The following is an 18,576-nucleotide window of genomic DNA, read 5'->3' as shown; positions in this document are numbered from 1 at the left end:
CAGAGCGTATAAACTTCTTTTCTCGAGCTAGAATGCTCAGAAAAGGGAAATAAATAAGTGTTCACATTTCACATAAGGATTGTGAATGATGGCCAAAATTAATTTATTCATTTTTTATTCCGCTTATCCTCACAATCCCAGCTGTCTTTAGGCGAGAGGCGGGGTACACCCTGGACTGGTGGCCAGCCAATCACAGGGCACATATAGACAAACAACCATTCACACTCACATTCATACCTATGGACAATTTGGAGTGGCTAATTAACCTAGCATGTTTTTGGAATGTGGGAGGAAACCGGAGTACCCGGAGAAAACCCACGCATGCACGGGGAGAACATGCAAACTCCACACAGAGATGGCCGAGGGTGGGATTGAACTCGGGTCTCCTAGCTGTGAGGTCTGTGCGATGATGACCGATGATGGGCAAAATTCCCCCCAAAAAATGCAGTTCCCCTTTTGGGATTTTGTACAATTTTGTCGTTGTACGACATCCCCATCAGCGGTGTAATTTGTCACTCGCAACTTGGTCTCCTAAAATCAGGTCTGGTCGGATTTCGGTCATGAAGAATGAAGTCCCACAAGTAGATGTGAACGTCTCATTTGAGAAGCCAAACTCCTTCATTGTGAAACCCAGCTGGAACCATGTTCTTCATCACCAAAATCCCACCAGAACTGGACTTAGGAGACCAAGTGGGGGGGTGAGTCACACAGCTGATGGGGATGTCATACAACTTTATGTCAAATAATCCAAACTATCCCTTTAACAGTGCAATGCGTCAAGGGAAGCAATGAGGATTGGCTCAGGTTTTAGTAAGATTGCGTTTTCAGCCAATCAGAGAAGTTAGGTGGGCGGGTGTTTAGAGCACATTGAGTGAGAATACAGCGTTTGCCAAATAGAAGTCAAAGGTAAAATGGTAAAATGTACATTATGTCCACGTCTTGTGTGAGCAACTCAAACCCACAACAAATGCAAACCTCTGTAATGATACCTTTCTTTGCTGTGGGGGGGGGGGGGGGGGGGGGGGGGGGCAATTGTTACTTTTACTGGTAACTAGTTACTATTTATTTTCTTTTTTAAAGTAACGTGCCCAACACTGGTCAAGGGTTTATTTGGAGGTTCACACCTAAGAGCACCGAAGCATGTGTGGGGTGTATTGGAAAAATGCATACATTAAAGCAGGCTTAAAGAAGGCTTCTTCCAAGTCCAAAGCAGGGTTAGAAAAAACACAAACACAATGCACACACAAGTCAAACTGCTTTGATTCTACTAACTTGCTAATTAGCTAAACGCACATACTTAGTCAGGTGAAAAAGACGACTGAAAGAAAGGCAATTGTGTGCTTCAGTGGGGACTTCAACTTGGTGGACCTGATTTCATTTGGAAGTGAAAAGTGTGATTAAATTTGACCTGAACGTACGTGATAAGCAGGTGTAAAAATCTCTTAAGCAGTTTCCATTTAGCTTGCCAGAGAGAATTAAATCGTGCCGCGGCGCCCGAGTCGGGCCGCATCAATAAAACATGGGCTTGTCTACCAGCACTGAAAGATTAATATTTGTGATAAGAGCGGCTTTAATTAATATGACATTACTTCCTGCATGCGTCGCGGCTGGGGAAGGTGATGCCGTACGCAGCAGCCGCTAGACTGCCTAATGCCGCTCTAAAGGAGAACTTCCAAAGGTCAGGTTAAATACTAAAAGTATGACAGATCATGCCAAATGTGGATTTATTTTCTCTGGTGGAGGCTCAAATCTGCTGATACGGTCCAAATATATCGAGAGATGATGGAAATGTACATATAACCCCTGAAAATGTCTGCAAATGGAAGAACATTAATATTGCGACCTTTGATTTTGGCCAACCGTGCACAACGTTGTCTTGAGAATTTAGTAAGGAACTCTGCTCTAAAGTCTACTGTAGCTTTGTTAGAGAAATTCATCTGCACGACCTCCGTGGTATGAGCTAAACTTTTCACAAGATTGGATCTGTGAAAATGAACTTGGTTTCTTTCAGGTCAGTTCAGCTAAATTTCACTTGCTGTCCAGACTGGAACAGCTCTTAAGGCGATTGCAGAAAGTAAATGCAAGCGTACCCTTTGTTTGTTTCTTTTAGTTTTTTGACTTTTCGTTCAATGTCAAAGATCCCGGTGTGAACCATGAAGCTACAAAGTTCCAACAATTTTGAGTCATATGTCCTGGTTCACTTAAAATTAAAATTTTTAGCTCTGGAAAAAGTTTCTCAACCCGAAAGTGTCTCTAACGTACTTGAGGACAGATCTCCACTTTCAAAACCAGAATGGCAGGTTACATAGTTTTATCAGTATTGGGAATTTGTAGGTTCCAACTGGAGCCACAAACCACAGAACCACCAGGACACAATTTTGCAGTTTCAGTTCCAGATACTGGTGGCACAGAAACTGGTGTTTCTAAATAAAACACAGAAAAAGAACGCATTATAGTATCTCTCTTAAAGTAGTAATACAAATATAGCCTTTAAATTTATAGGATAGTAGACAGCAGTCAAATAACAACAAGCCAAGTATAAATCATCTCATAAAATAACTCAAAATATCTACAAATCAAAGGCATATATTCTTAAATTATCATTATAAAGGATACTGAACTCACATGGATGGCTGCTGTGAATTGTTTGGAAACAATAGAAAGGTGTGGCTGGAGATCCAGGTCTATATGTAGGGAGTGGCAGGAAGTGAGGTGGCTGCAGGTCCACTGAGGGTTTCACCACTATTGGGCCCCCTTGTGGAGCGGAGGGGAAATACTGAGGGAACCTTATCGTTTGTAACAATCAAGGATTAGGATTTTATGATGCCGATTTGGATACTGATTTTCCAGGACTAGTATCGTCCGATACTGACCAGTATGAAAGGGAAAAGTCGGGAAATTCCAAGTTCCCTTAATTTGATGGCTGGGATGATTTCATGTTGTCATTCTTCTGGAATACATCAACATACAAATATTCATTTATTCATTCATTTTCTACTGCTTATCCTCACAAGGGTCGCTGGGGGCGCTGGAGCCTATCCCAGCTGTCTTCGGGCAAGAGGCAGGGTACACCCTGGACTGGTGGCCAGCCAATCACAGGGCACATATAGACAAACAACCATTCACACTCACATTCATACCTATGGACAATTTGGAGTCGCCAATTAACCTAGAATGTTTTTGGAATGTGGGAGGAAACCGGAGTACCCGGAGAAAACCCACGGGGAGAACATTCAAACTCCACACAGAGATGGCCAAGGATGGAATTGAACTCGAGTCTCCTAGCTGTGAGGCCTACGCACTAACCACTTGGTCGCTGTGCAGTCGTCATTATAAATATAAGCAGCGAAAATCAATTTCACATGAAATAAGTCATCTTTTTAGTCCCACCATTTATTCCTGCCTTCGTCTTCCATTTGTTGCGGACACAAACGATTGCACGCTGCAATTAGCCGTCCATTATTGGACACAAATGAGACAGTCATGTTTACGGATATGGGTTTAAACGTGCTTCATGTAAGAATTACTCACTGAAAATCAGAACAAGATAAAGAAGTTCAATTCTGCATTCATTCAAAGGGTGCAAAATAATTAGCATTTATGATGAAACGGCATACAAGCAGGTTACAAGCAATCCTTGAAGAAGAAGGGTAAACAGCACTCAAAAAAACAGCGTCGAGCGAGGGACATATGCAGTGTATACAGGACGCTACCATTTGTATTCTGGAGGGTTAGCGGTCCCACTGTGGGTGTTAGCATTTTAAATCCTGGTTTGCACCAACAAGTCTCATTAAAATATGTTTTGTCTTGAAGAAAACCATGAATAAATCACGTAGACGTCATGAATAATCAACTCAAAGCCTCATAACAAAAGCAAAGCAAGATGACCACGTCGATGATGATCATAATAATCACGATTATAATACCGTCTATTAATTGTTGGGGTGTTTGTCTCGGAGAGAGCACATGGTAAATTGCGACCAGGATCAGTCAGTTCATTAAGCCGCACTTTCTAATCACTTGATTCCGAGCGCATGGGGAGTAAACTCATTACCACATCAATACCACGGCGGAGATGTGCTATTTTTCTTCTTCATCATTCTTATTTCACGGAAGCCGCAACAACAAATGAGTATTTGTCTTAGCGTTTGTTTACACCGCGCCGTGACCCTGCTTTTTAACCTTCCTTTTGTTCCATTCAGCACCTGCGCCAAGTTGGTGTTGCAGTTAGACGAGGGCAGGCTCGCTATTGATTTATTTGGATGTATTTTTTTCCCTCTTCCTTCTAACCTTTGGATGTCAAGAGGTTACTCTTTCCAGAAACAAGAGCTCAGCCTTGGTGAGGTCTTAGAACCGTAATATCTACCCACAGCTTCTGTTGACCTAGACTTGCAAGTCTGCTAATATCACAAGATTAAATATATGGGGTCAAACAAAAGTATGTTCTATCATGAATATGAATAGTTCAGTATAGCGGTACACAAACTTGCTTTTCTTCTCACAACTCCATCCATTTATTTTCTTTGCCGCTTATCCTCGTTAGGGTCGCTGGTATGCTGGAGCCGATCCCGGCTGTATTTGGGCAATCCGGACTGGTGGCCAGCCAATCACAGGGCACATATAGACAAACCATTCACACTCACATTCATACCTATGGACCATTTGGAGTCGCCATGTGGGAGGAAACCGGAATACCTGCAGAAAAAAAACACGAATGGGTAGAACATGCAAACTCCACACAAATGTTATCTCCAAGCGGAGAATTGAACCCAGGTCTTCCCAATCTCCGGTCCCTCCAATCAGTCCACTCTATAACTGATAAACGGTTATTCTTCCCATCCTCATCCAAGGTAAAGAGGATGGGACAAGGTGGGGAATGAGAGTGGCTGGAATCACCCTAAAAGGTTGGGTGAGAAGCTCGGCTCGAGGTGGCTCAGGCATGGAAGTCTCCCCGGTGAGGTGTTTTTGACATGCCCAGTCGGTAAGACGCCCCCAGGGGACAAACTGGAGGGATTATGTCTCACAGCTGCTGGTGGAACTGGAGAAACGGATGCTAAAAAATCCATTCATCTATCTATCCATACTCCTACGCTTATCCGGGTCCGAATCGCTCGGGCAGCAGTCTCAGTAGAGAAGCCCAGACTTCCCGGTCCCCAGCCACCTGCTCCAGCTCCACCGGGAGGACACAAAGGCGTTTCCCGGCTGGGCATGCCCAGAACACCTCACCAGGGAGACATCCATGCCTGAGCCACCTCAGGCCGAGCTCCTCACTTTACCTTTGCTAAAAAATGGAAATGGCGCTAAAAAATACTATATTAAGAACATAACAACACCAACGTTTGTGATTGTTTGAGTCCATGAAATGATACAGACTTCGCCAACTGAATGACCCTAACAGGATACCGTAGTATTGCAAGATTTGGTGTTGGGTGTGTGATCCAAGATCCAAGATCGCAGAATAAACACGCAATGCCTTGACTCGTCAGCCTACAGCTCATTAAGTGAAGTCATTAACTGGTCGATATATTATCGAGTCAATCTTAGAAGGAGTCGCTGTTGGAGAAAAGTCACGGAGTACCTGACCAGGGAGTCAAAATATAAAAGTCATTGGTCCGTTTCTCAGCTTCCACTTTCCTGTTAACACTTTCTACGAGATGGCGGAATGTGTCTGTGGCCTCCATTCACGCAGAAGAACATTTGTAAGGTCAGAGGTAACGGATGTTGGCTCTCAATCTCTGTTCCAGTTCATCCCGAAGGTGTTTAGTGGGTTTGATGTCAGAACTCTTCCAAACAAAACTCAACCAAGCGTGTCTTTATGGATGTTGATTTATGCAATAGGAACCTACAAAAAGGTCCTTCCTACAAACTCAGAAGCATAGAAATGTCCAAAATGTCTTGGTTGGATGAATAATTCATATTCAGGTGGAACTAAGGGGTCTGAAGCAACCTCTGTTTATTAATTCATTGAGAGTTTTCAGTGGCAGTTTTTAAGAAATATTTACATATCTACATTCTTTGACTTACTCTGAAGCCAAATAAGTCGAATAAAGCTGGAATATGAGCTGATAACGTCATCGAGCATGCAGCCTAACTGACAAAACGGGCTAGCAGTCGGTAATGTGAGCTACGTATGTTTTGGCTAAACTATTTCCTGTCACAGTACCGCACTCCTGAAAGTAAAGATTACTACTACTTGTGTAGTACTTGGGTCAATACAATTCAGCCTAAATATTGCGTTGATGGAAAAACCTCATCTGGAAGACTTGCTGAGTGACTCAGCTGCTCTAATTAATCACAACAAAGCTATGGCTAAGGCTAACTTATTACTCCCTTTTTTTGTTGAGAACTGATATTTTGCTGAAACTTACCTCTGTTTTACTGCTAATTACTAAAAAAGGTTGTTCTGACGAAAGAGGAGTCTAACCTTTCTTTTGGTATATACCAGGGGTCAGCAAGCCATGACTCCAGAGCCACATGTGGCTCTTCAGCCTCTTTGTTGTGGCTCCCTTCGCATTGCTCAAATATTTAACACACAAAGAGTAAACATGTTTGTCAACAAATGTAAACAGTTTACATTTAATTTACACCAGGGTCTCAAACACGCGGCCCACGGGCCAAATGTGGCCCGCAGGACACTAGTTTGAGGCCCCCGCCTTGATATGAAAGTTTAATGTTAGTGCGGCCCGCGCAAGTTTGATATGGATGCTGTATGGTATCATGTACCCAGAAAAAATTATTACGTTTGATTAATGTTATGTTAAAGGTTAAATAACTGTTAATAGTTATCCTCCCTATCCGTGTGGAAGTGGTAAGTTTTTGGCTATTTAAGTTTAAAGGAAATAACTTGAAGGCTACCGTTTAGGTTGCTAGCTCTCTAGTTTGCGAGTTAGCATGTGTCTCAAGACCCTGCAGTTGCGCAATATGTTGTAAATAAAAAGAGTATAAATGTGACTATAGTCGTGTTTTGTCATGTCTACAGGGCTCTAATAATGCTTTGTTCATTTTAATCTGAAAAAAATAATTTGTCTACTCACCAACTATATGTGGTTTCTTTTTTTTTCTTTTTCGTTTTATTATTATTATTATATTTATTTATTACTGATTGATTGATTTTATTTATTCTTGATTTGTTTATTTATTTTTAATCTTATTTTGGGCAGAAAAATAGAAATTAAGATATTTGAGAACAGTGGAATGTTTTATCAGAGCTTTTATTGTAGAAAATCGGAACCAAAGCACTGAAAAAGTTGGTATATTTTTCTGTTTTTAATAAATGCGTTGGTTTTTTTTTTTTTTTTTGAAAACCTGATGTGACCCAGCCTTGCCCAGACCCTAGCTCCAGTGGCCCCCAGGTAAATTGAGTTTGAGACCCCTGATTTACACAGATATTTATGTACATTTATCCTCTATATTAGCAAGCTCATTACTAGCAAGAGTACTCGATCAACTCCGCTTTTTCTCCTCTGAACTACTTTGACACCCGAGAATTCCCTCTAAATCTGGCAGTCAATCAAAATCATGGGAGAATGGCAAATTCGCTGTGGATGTGAGCACGTTGCTGTACAGGTAAAATGGCTCTTTTGTTAGGAAAGGTTGCCGACCCCTGGTATATACCATGCCTGTATAGCCCAAGAACACAATATTCTGTGTGCCTTGAAAAATCAGTCAAAATCATCAACAATAGCCGATACTGATGGGGACGGCTTTTGAAATGTGACTCCAGTATGATAGTCGGGGTCTAGTGTATATAATGCATTAAGTTTGTTCTACACTAATTACATGCAATTTGCAGTCTATTTCACAGCTGAGCAGGCTACCAAACTTGGTCTCGCTAATTGCGGTGTGTTGTTTACCATCGCAGTTGCGCGTCTATGACCTCGGGGTAAACTTTTGGATGTTGGAGTGTGATGTTGGAGGTGAATGCTCAATGTCAGATCTGGCTATAAATATCTTCATGTTTGTTTATTCAACAAAAGCTGCGATAATGACATGCGGATTAATCCTTTGCAGCATAGCTAACTGTAAATAATACAAATACATTACCTTTTTCAGGGGAAGGTGACATTTCAATTTAATAAAATTTGATATGGTTACCGTGTGTGTGTGTGTGTGCGTGACACTGTGTGACAAATTGATTGAAAGGGGGTGGAGCAGCAAGCCTTAATATTTCATTCTACAAGAGATTGAATTTGATCAGATCACCCACACTGTGGGCCAAACGTGTGTTTTTGATCAGTGTAAAGTGTATTAAAGTAAAAGAATTCCCCTTTTTTTGACCCTTTGTATTGAATGGTGGACTCCTATAGAGTAGCTACACACAATAACCGGCATAGAATGCTTTCTAGATCTTTCACAATCTGCACCTATTCAGCTGTAGTTCTTTGGATTTGTCGATCCCACAAAAACTATTGTTTTTATTTTTATTTTTTTAGTTTTAATGTATTCCACCCATGGAAAGATTTCCCGTTTGTGCCGCCAAGTTTACAGGAGTTGATAAACGGCCATTTATCTTTTTAAAATGTACGCTTGGAGGGAGGGCAGAGAGTTTACATATAATGAAGTCTGCCCTTTCTGTGACATCACAAAGGAACAGTTTTACCACGCCTTTTGAAACCAAGCGTTTTGAGCCATGCCAAACTTTTTCAAGGCTCACTTCCCAATATACCAATCCCTCATTACCTGAAACTTTGGCATGGTTTAACACGAGTATACTACATTCGAACTACATTTATAGGTCAGAAAAGTGGAAAAATAATAATAGGTCCCCTTTAAACATTGTCTACAATCCTCGCGGTGATACAGATGACTTCTAACATCTCAGATATAATCAGCACCCACGCGTGTCTGAGCGTACTAATGACAGGAAAGATATATATTGTTTTTAAGCAATGCGTCATCTCTTACCTTCAATATATCTGTGTGAGTTGCTAAATTGGAAGATTTAAAGTCACCAGTGATAAAGTGCTCTTCGCAATGCAGTCCAAATGACGTAGCGGACATAAAAGCAGTCATCACATTGGAATGAGAACCACTCGAATATTAGAGAGGTGAATGGCACAGAGAAAAACCTTGAGAATAGGAACAAATGAAAGTGAAAGGAAAGTAACATGAATAAAGACTAATTCCGATTCAGACACTAATTTCCAATCCCCTGAATTTCGCTAAACCCCTTTGTCTCATTTTTTCTCTTTATCTGTCTCTGAAAACTATAAAGAAATTAGTGAGGCAAATGCGAGAGAGAGAGAGAGACAAACCTTGAGAACAGGTATGAAAAAAGTGAAAATGGGACATAAGGGTTTAACAAAATTCTGGAGGTCAGAAATTACAGTGTAAAAATCCTTTCACTTTTTTCAGACCTGTTGTCAAGGATTTTCACACTATAGGAAAGATTTTCTCACTCTAATTTCTGACCTCCGGATTTTGCTAAACCCTTAGGTCCTATTTTCTCTCTCTATATGAAGCATGCTTAAATGAATACGAGAGAGGGAAACATTGAGAACCGGTCTGAAAAAAGTGAACGGATTTTCAACACTCTAGGAAAGATTTTCACACTCTAATTTCTAACCTCCAGAATTTTGTTATACCCTTATGTCCCATTTTTTCTCTCTTTCGACCTATCTATATGAAGCATGCTTAAATATTAGTGGGGTGAATACGAGAGAGGGAAACATTGAGAACCGGTCTGAAAAAAATGAACGGATTTTCACACTCTAGGAAAGATTTTGACACTCTAATTTCTAACCTCCAGAATTTTGTTATACCCTTATGTCCCATTTTTTCTCTCTTTCGACCTATCTATATGAAGCATGCTTAAATATTAGTGGGGTGAATACGAGAGAGGGAAACATTGAGAACCGGTCTGAAAAAAATGAACGGCTTTTTACACTCTAGGAAAGATTTTCACACTCTAATTTCTAACCTCCAGAATTTTGTTATACCCTTATGTCCCATTTTTTCTCTCTTTCAAACTATCTATATGAAGCATGCTTAAAAATTAGTGGGGTGAATACGAGAGAGGGAAACATTGAGAACCGGTCTGAAAAAAGTGAACGGATTTTCAACACGCTAGGAAAGATTTTCACACTCTAATTTCTAACCTCCAGAATTTTGTTATACCCTTATGTCCCATTTTTTCTTTCTTTCGACCTATCTATATGAAGCATGCTTAAATATTAGTGGGGTGAATACGAGAGAGGGAAACATTGAGAACCGGTCTGAAAAAAATGAACGGATTTTCACACTCTAGGAAAGATTTTCACACTCTAATTTCTAACCTCCAGAATTTTGTTATACCCTTATGTCCCATTTTTTCTCTCTTTCGACATATCTATATGAAGCATGCTTAAATATTAGTGGGGTGAATATGAGAGGGAAACATTGAGAACCGGTCTGAAAGTAGTGAACGGATTTTCACACTCTAGGAAAGATTTTCACACTCTAATTTCTAACCTCCAGAATTTTGTTATACCCTTATGTCCCATTTTTCCTCTCTTTCGACCTATCTATATGAAGCATGCTTAAATATTAGTGGGGTGAATATGAGAGAGGGAAACACTGAGAACCGGTCTGAAAAAAGTGAACGGATTTTCACACTCTAGGAAAGATTTACACACTCTAATTTCTAACCTCCAGATTTTTGTTATACCCTTATGTCCCATTTTTTCTCTCTTTCGACCTATCTATATGAAGCATGCTTAAATATTAGTGGGGTGAATATGAGAGGGAAACATTGAGAACCGGTCTGAAAAAAGTGAACGGATTTTCACACTCTAGGAAAGATTTTCACACTCTAATTTCTAACCTCCAGAATTTTGTTATACCCTTATGTCCCATTTTTTCTCTCTTTCGACCTATCTATATGAAGCATGCTTAAATATTAGTGGGGTGAATATGAGAGAGGGAAACATTGAGAACCGGTCTGAAAAAAGTGAACGGATTTTCACACTCTAGGAAAGATTTTCACACTCTAATTTCTAACCTCCAGAATTTTGTTATACCCTTATGTCCCATTTTTTCTCTCTTTCGACCTATCTATATGAAGCATGCTTAAATATTAGTGGGGTGAATACGAGAGAGGGAAACATTGAGAACCGGTCTGAAAAAAGTGAACGGATTTTCACACTCTAGGAAAGATTTTCACACTCTAATTTCTAACCTCCAGAATTTTGTTATACCCTTATGTCCCATTTTTTCTCTCTTTCGACCTATCTATATGAAGCATGCTTAAATATTAGTGGGGTGAATATGAGAGGGAAACATTGAGAACCGGTCTGAAAAAAGTGAACGGATTTTCACACTCTAGGAAAGATTTTCACACTCTAATTTCTAACCTCCAGAATTTTGTTATACCCTTATGTCCCATTTTTTCTCTCTTTCGACCTATCTATATGAAGCATGCTTAAATATTAGTGGGGTGAATATGAGAGGGAAACATTGAGAACCGGTCTGAAAAAAGTGAACGGATTTTCACACTCTAGGAAAAATTTTCACACTCTAATTTCTAACCTCCAGAATTTTGTTATACCCTTATGTCCCATTTTTTCTCTCTTTCGACCTATCTATATGAAGCATGCTTAAATATTAGTGGGGTGAATACGAGAGAGGGAAACATTGAGAACCGGTCTGAAAAAAATGAACGGATTTTCACACTCTAGGAAAGATTTTCACACTCTAATTTCTAACCTCCAGAATTTTGTTATACCCTTATGTCCCATTTTTTCTCTCTTTCGACCTATCTATATGAAGCATGCTTAAATATTAGTGGGGTGAATATGAGAGGGAAACATTGAGAACCGGTATGAAAAAAGTGAACGGATTTTCACACTCTAGGAAAGATTTTCACACTCTAATTTCTAACCTCCAGAATTTTGTTATACCCTTATGTCCCATTTTTTCTCTCTTTCGACCTATCTATATGAAGCATGCTTAAATATTAGTGGGGTGAATACGAGAGAGGGAAACATTGAGAACCGGTCTGAAAAAAATGAACGGATTTTCACACTCTAGGAAAGATTTTGACACTCTAATTTCTAACCTCCAGAATTTTGTTATACCCTTATGTCCCATTTTTTCTCTCTTTCGACCTATCTATATGAAGCATGCTTAAATATTAGTGGGGTGAATACGAGAGAGGGAAACATTGAGAACCGGTCTGAAAAAAATGAACGGCTTTTTACACTCTAGGAAAGATTTTCACACTCTAATTTCTAACCTCCAGAATTTTGTTATACCCTTATGTCCCATTTTTTCTCTCTTTCAAACTATCTATATGAAGCATGCTTAAAAATTAGTGGGGTGAATACGAGAGAGGGAAACATTGAGAACCGGTCTGAAAAAAGTGAACGGATTTTCAACACGCTAGGAAAGATTTTCACACTCTAATTTCTAACCTCCAGAATTTTGTTATACCCTTATGTCCCATTTTTTCTTTCTTTCGACCTATCTATATGAAGCATGCTTAAATATTAGTGGGGTGAATACGAGAGAGGGAAACATTGAGAACCGGTCTGAAAAAAATGAACGGATTTTCACACTCTAGGAAAGATTTTCACACTCTAATTTCTAACCTCCAGAATTTTGTTATACCCTTATGTCCCATTTTTTCTCTCTTTCGACATATCTATATGAAGCATGCTTAAATATTAGTGGGGTGAATATGAGAGGGAAACATTGAGAACCGGTCTGAAAGTAGTGAACGGATTTTCACACTCTAGGAAAGATTTTCACACTCTAATTTCTAACCTCCAGAATTTTGTTATACCCTTATGTCCCATTTTTCCTCTCTTTCGACCTATCTATATGAAGCATGCTTAAATATTAGTGGGGTGAATATGAGAGAGGGAAACACTGAGAACCGGTCTGAAAAAAGTGAACGGATTTTCACACTCTAGGAAAGATTTACACACTCTAATTTCTAACCTCCAGATTTTTGTTATACCCTTATGTCCCATTTTTTCTCTCTTTCGACCTATCTATATGAAGCATGCTTAAATATTAGTGGGGTGAATATGAGAGGGAAACATTGAGAACCGGTCTGAAAAAAGTGAACGGATTTTCACACTCTAGGAAAGATTTTCACACTCTAATTTCTAACCTCCAGAATTTTGTTATACCCTTATGTCCCATTTTTTCTCTCTTTCGACCTATCTATATGAAGCATGCTTAAATATTAGTGGGGTGAATATGAGAGAGGGAAACATTGAGAACCGGTCTGAAAAAAGTGAACGGATTTTCACACTCTAGGAAAGATTTTCACACTCTAATTTCTAACCTCCAGAATTTTGTTATACCCTTATGTCCCATTTTTTCTCTCTTTCGACCTATCTATATGAAGCATGCTTAAATATTAGTGGGGTGAATACGAGAGAGGGAAACATTGAGAACCGGTCTGAAAAAAGTGAACGGATTTTCACACTCTAGGAAAGATTTTCACACTCTAATTTCTAACCTCCAGAATTTTGTTATACCCTTATGTCCCATTTTTTCTCTCTTTCGACCTATCTATATGAAGCATGCTTAAATATTAGTGGGGTGAATATGAGAGGGAAACATTGAGAACCGGTCTGAAAAAAGTGAACGGATTTTCACACTCTAGGAAAGATTTTCACACTCTAATTTCTAACCTCCAGAATTTTGTTATACCCTTATGTCCCATTTTTTCTCTCTTTCGACCTATCTATATGAAGCATGCTTAAATATTAGTGGGGTGAATATGAGAGGGAAACATTGAGAACCGGTCTGAAAAAAGTGAACGGATTTTCACACTCTAGGAAAAATTTTCACACTCTAATTTCTAACCTCCAGAATTTTGTTATACCCTTATGTCCCATTTTTTCTCTCTTTCGACCTATCTATATGAAGCATGCTTAAATATTAGTGGGGTGAATACGAGAGAGGGAAACATTGAGAACCGGTCTGAAAAAAATGAACGGATTTTCACACTCTAGGAAAGATTTTCACACTCTAATTTCTAACCTCCAGAATTTTGTTATACCCTTATGTCCCATTTTTTCTCTCTTTCGACCTATCTATATGAAGCATGCTTAAATATTAGTGGGGTGAATATGAGAGGGAAACATTGAGAACCGGTATGAAAAAAGTGAACGGATTTTCACACTCTAGGAAAGATTTTCACACTCTAATTTCTAACCTCCAGAATTTTGTTATACCCTTATGTCCCATTTTTTCTCTCTTTCGACCTATCTATATGAAGCATGCTTAAATATTAGTGGGGTGAATACGAGAGAGGGAAACATTGAGAACCGGTCTGAAAAAAATGAACGGATTTTCACACTCTAGGAAAGATTTTGACACTCTAATTTCTAACCTCCAGAATTTTGTTATACCCTTATGTCCCATTTTTTCTCTCTTTCGACCTATCTATATGAAGCATGCTTAAATATTAGTGGGGTGAATACGAGAGAGGGAAACATTGAGAACCGGTCTGAAAAAAATGAACGGCTTTTTACACTCTAGGAAAGATTTTCACACTCTAATTTCTAACCTCCAGAATTTTGTTATACCCTTATGTCCCATTTTTTCTCTCTTTCAAACTATCTATATGAAGCATGCTTAAAAATTAGTGGGGTGAATACGAGAGAGGGAAACATTGAGAACCGGTCTGAAAAAAGTGAACGGATTTTCAACACGCTAGGAAAGATTTTCACACTCTAATTTCTAACCTCCAGAATTTTGTTATACCCTTATGTCCCATTTTTTCTTTCTTTCGACCTATCTATATGAAGCATGCTTAAATATTAGTGGGGTGAATACGAGAGAGGGAAACATTGAGAACCGGTCTGAAAAAAATGAACGGATTTTCACACTCTAGGAAAGATTTTCACACTCTAATTTCTAACCTCCAGAATTTTGTTATACCCTTATGTCCCATTTTTTCTCTCTTTCGACATATCTATATGAAGCATGCTTAAATATTAGTGGGGTGAATATGAGAGGGAAACATTGAGAACCGGTCTGAAAATAGTGAACGGATTTTCACACTCTAGGAAAGATTTTCACACTCTAATTTCTAACCTCCAGAATTTTGTTATACCCTTATGTCCCATTTTTTCTCTCTTTCGACCTATCTATATGAAGCATGCTTAAATATTAGTGGGGTGAATATGAGAGAGGGAAACACTGAGAACCGGTCTGAAAAAAGTGAACGGATTTTCACACTCTAGGAAAGATTTACACACTCTAATTTCTAACCTCCAGATTTTTGTTATACCCTTATGTCCCATTTTTTCTCTCTTTCGACCTATCTATATGAAGCATGCTTAAATATTAGTGGGGTGAATATGAGAGGGAAACATTGAGAACCGGTCTGAAAAAAGTGAACGGATTTTCACACTCTAGGAAAGATTTTCACACTCTAATTTCTAACCTCCAGAATTTTGTTATACCCTTATGTCCCATTTTTTCTCTCTTTCGACCTATCTATATGAAGCATGCTTAAATATTAGTGGGGTGAATATGAGAGAGGGAAACATTGAGAACCGGTCTGAAAAAAGTGAACGGATTTTCACACTCTAGGAAAGATTTTCACACTCTAATTTCTAACCTCCAGAATTTTGTTATACCCTTATGTCCCATTTTTTCTCTCTTTCGACCTATCTATATGAAGCATGCTTAAATATTAGTGGGGTGAATACGAGAGAGGGAAACATTGAGAACCGGTCTGAAAAAAGTGAACGGATTTTCACACTCTAGGAAAGATTTTCACACTCTAATTTCTAACCTCCAGAATTTTGTTATACCCTTATGTCCCATTTTTTCTCTCTTTCGACCTATCTATATGAAGCATGCTTAAATATTAGTGGGGTGAATATGAGAGGGAAACATTGAGAACCGGTCTGAAAAAAGTGGACGGATTTTCACACTCTAGGAAAGATTTTCACACTCTAATTTCTAACCTCCAGAATTTTGTTATACCCTTATGTCCCATTTTTTCTCTCTTTCGACCTATCTATATGAAGCATGCTTAAATATTAGTGGGGTGAATATGAGAGGGAAACATTGAGAACCGGTCTGAAAAAAGTGAACGGATTTTCACACTCTAGGAAAAATTTTCACACTCTAATTTCTAACCTCCAGAATTTTGTTATACCCTTATGTCCCATTTTTTCTCTCTTTCGACCTATCTATATGAAGCATGCTTAAATATTAGTGGGGTGAATATGAGAGGGAAACATTGAGAACCGGTCTGAAAAAAGTGGACGGATTTTCACACTCTAGGAAAGATTTTCACACTCTAATTTCTAACCTCCAGAATTTTGTTATACCCTTATGTCCCATTTTTTCTCTCTTTCGACCTATCTATATGAAGCATGCTTAAATATTAGTGGGGTGAATATGAGAGGGAAACATTGAGAACCGGTCTGAAAAAAGTGAACGGATTTTCACACTCTAGGAAAAATTTTCACACTCTAATTTCTAACCTCCAGAATTTTGTTATACCCTTATGTCCCATTTTTTCTCTCTTTCGACCTATCTATATGAAGCATGCTTAAATATTAGTGGGGTGAATACGAGAGAGGGAAACATTGAGAACCGGTCTGAAAAAAATGAACGGATTTTCACACTCTAGGAAAGATTTTCACACTCTAATTTCTAACCTCCAGAATTTTGTTATACCCTTATGTCCCATTTTTTCTCTCTTTCGACCTATCTATATGAAGCATGCTTAAATATTAGTGGGGTGAATATGAGAGGGAAACATTGAGAACCGGTATGAAAAAAGTGAACGGATTTTCACACTCTAGGAAAGATTTTCACACTCTAATTTCTAACCTCCAGAATTTTGTTATACCCTTATGTCCCATTTTTTCTCTCTTTCGACCTATCTATATGAAGCATGCTTAAATATTAGTGGGGTGAATATGAGAGAGGGAAACATTGAGAACCGGTCTGAAAAAAGTGAACGGATTTTCACACTCTAGGAAAGATTTACACACTCTAATTTCTAACCTCCAGAATTTTGTTATACCCTTATGTCCCATTTTTTCTCTCTTTCGACCTATCTATATGAAGCATGCTTAAATATTAGTGGGGTGAATACGAGAGAGGGAAACATTGAGAACCGGTCTGAAAAAAGTGAACGGATTTTCACACTCTAGGAAAGATTTTCACACTCTAATTTCTAACCTCCAGAATTTTGTTATACCCTTATGTCCCATTTTTTCTCTCTTTCGACCTATCTATATGAAGCATGCTTAAATATTAGTGGGGTGAATATGAGAGAGGGAAACATTGAGAACCGGTCTGAAAAAAGTGAACGGATTTTCACACTCTAGGAAAGATTTTGACACTCTAATTTCTAACCTCCAGAATTTTGTTATACCCTTATGTCCCATTATTTCTCTCTTTCGACCTATCTATATGAAGCATGCTTAAATATTAGTGGGGTGAATACGAGAGAGGGAAACATTGAGAACCGGTCTGAAAAAAATGAACGGATTTTCACACTCTAGGAAAGATTTTCACACTCTAATTTCTAACCTCCAGAATTTTGTTATACCCTTATGTCCCATTTTTTCTCTGTTTTGAACTATCTATATGAAGCATGCTTAAATATTAGTGGGGTGAATACGAGAGAGGGAAACATTGAGAACCGGTCTGAAAAAAGTGAACGGATTTTCAACACTCTAGGAAAGATTTTCACACTCTAATTTCTAACCTCCAGAATTTTGTTATACCCTTATGTCCCATTTTTTCTCTCTTTCAACCTATCTATATGAAGCATGCTTAAATATTAGTGGGGTGAATATGAGAGAGGGAAACATTGAGAACCGGTCTGAAAAAAGTGAACGGATTTTCACACTCTAGGAAAGATTTTCACACTCTAATTTCTGACCTCCGGAATTTTGCAAAACTCCTAAGTCCCAATTTCTCTCTCTATCGACCTATCTATATGAAGCATGCTTAAATATTAGTGAGGTGAATGCAGGAGAAAAAACCTTGAGAACAGGTATAAAGAAAAATAAAACAAAAGTAAGATGAATACAGATTTTCACAATAATTTCCGACCTCCTGAATTTCGATAAACCCCTACGTACTATTTTCTCTTTCAGTCCACCTATGAAAAATGCTTAAATATGAATGAGGTAAATAGGAGATAGAGAAACCTTGGTAACATGTACGAAGAAAAGAAAAATTAAAGTAAAGTAACATGAATAAAGATTTTCACACACTCATTTCTGGTAGGGCTGCATGGCCTCACAGCTAGGAGACCCGAGTTCAATTCCACCCTCGGCCATCTCTGTGTGGAGTTTGCATGTTCTCCCAGTGCATGCGTGGGTTTTCTCCGGGTACTCCGGTTTCCTCCCACATTCCAAAAACATGCTAGGTTAATTAGCGACTCCAAATTGTCCATAGGTATGAATGTGAGTGTGAATGGTTGTTTGTCTATATGTGCCACCCTCGTGAGGATAAGCGGCAAAAAATGAATGAATGAATGAATAATTTCCGGTATGAACAGGTATAAATGAAAGAAAAGTAACATGAATAACATAGTTATGTTGTCGGATCAGGGTGGAACATAATCATCTTTTAACAGGCTTTTTAAATGTAATGTTT

The 18,576-nt window shown here is 38.8% G+C and overlaps 1 long non-coding RNA gene across 1 annotated transcript in view; it reads right to left on the bottom strand.

Annotated features, from left to right (window-relative positions):
- Positions 1 to 2,873: 2,873 nt before the first annotated feature.
- LOC144901144 (uncharacterized) overlaps positions 2,874 to 18,576 on the bottom strand; it is a 31,839-nt gene continuing 16,136 nt past the window's right edge. The window contains exon 3 of the long non-coding RNA XR_013629308.1: positions 2,874 to 2,950. This is a non-coding gene — a long non-coding RNA (uncharacterized LOC144901144). The remainder of the gene's footprint in view (positions 2,951 to 18,576) is intronic.

This window comes from Doryrhamphus excisus, linkage group LG10, assembly GCF_037039965.1.
Source record: "Doryrhamphus excisus strain RoL-2023G ecotype Guam linkage group LG10, RoL_Dexc_Guam_v1.1, whole genome shotgun sequence".
Lineage (NCBI taxonomy): Eukaryota > Metazoa > Chordata > Actinopteri > Syngnathiformes > Syngnathidae > Doryrhamphus > Doryrhamphus excisus.
This window is presented reverse-complemented; position numbering and strand designations above follow the sequence as displayed.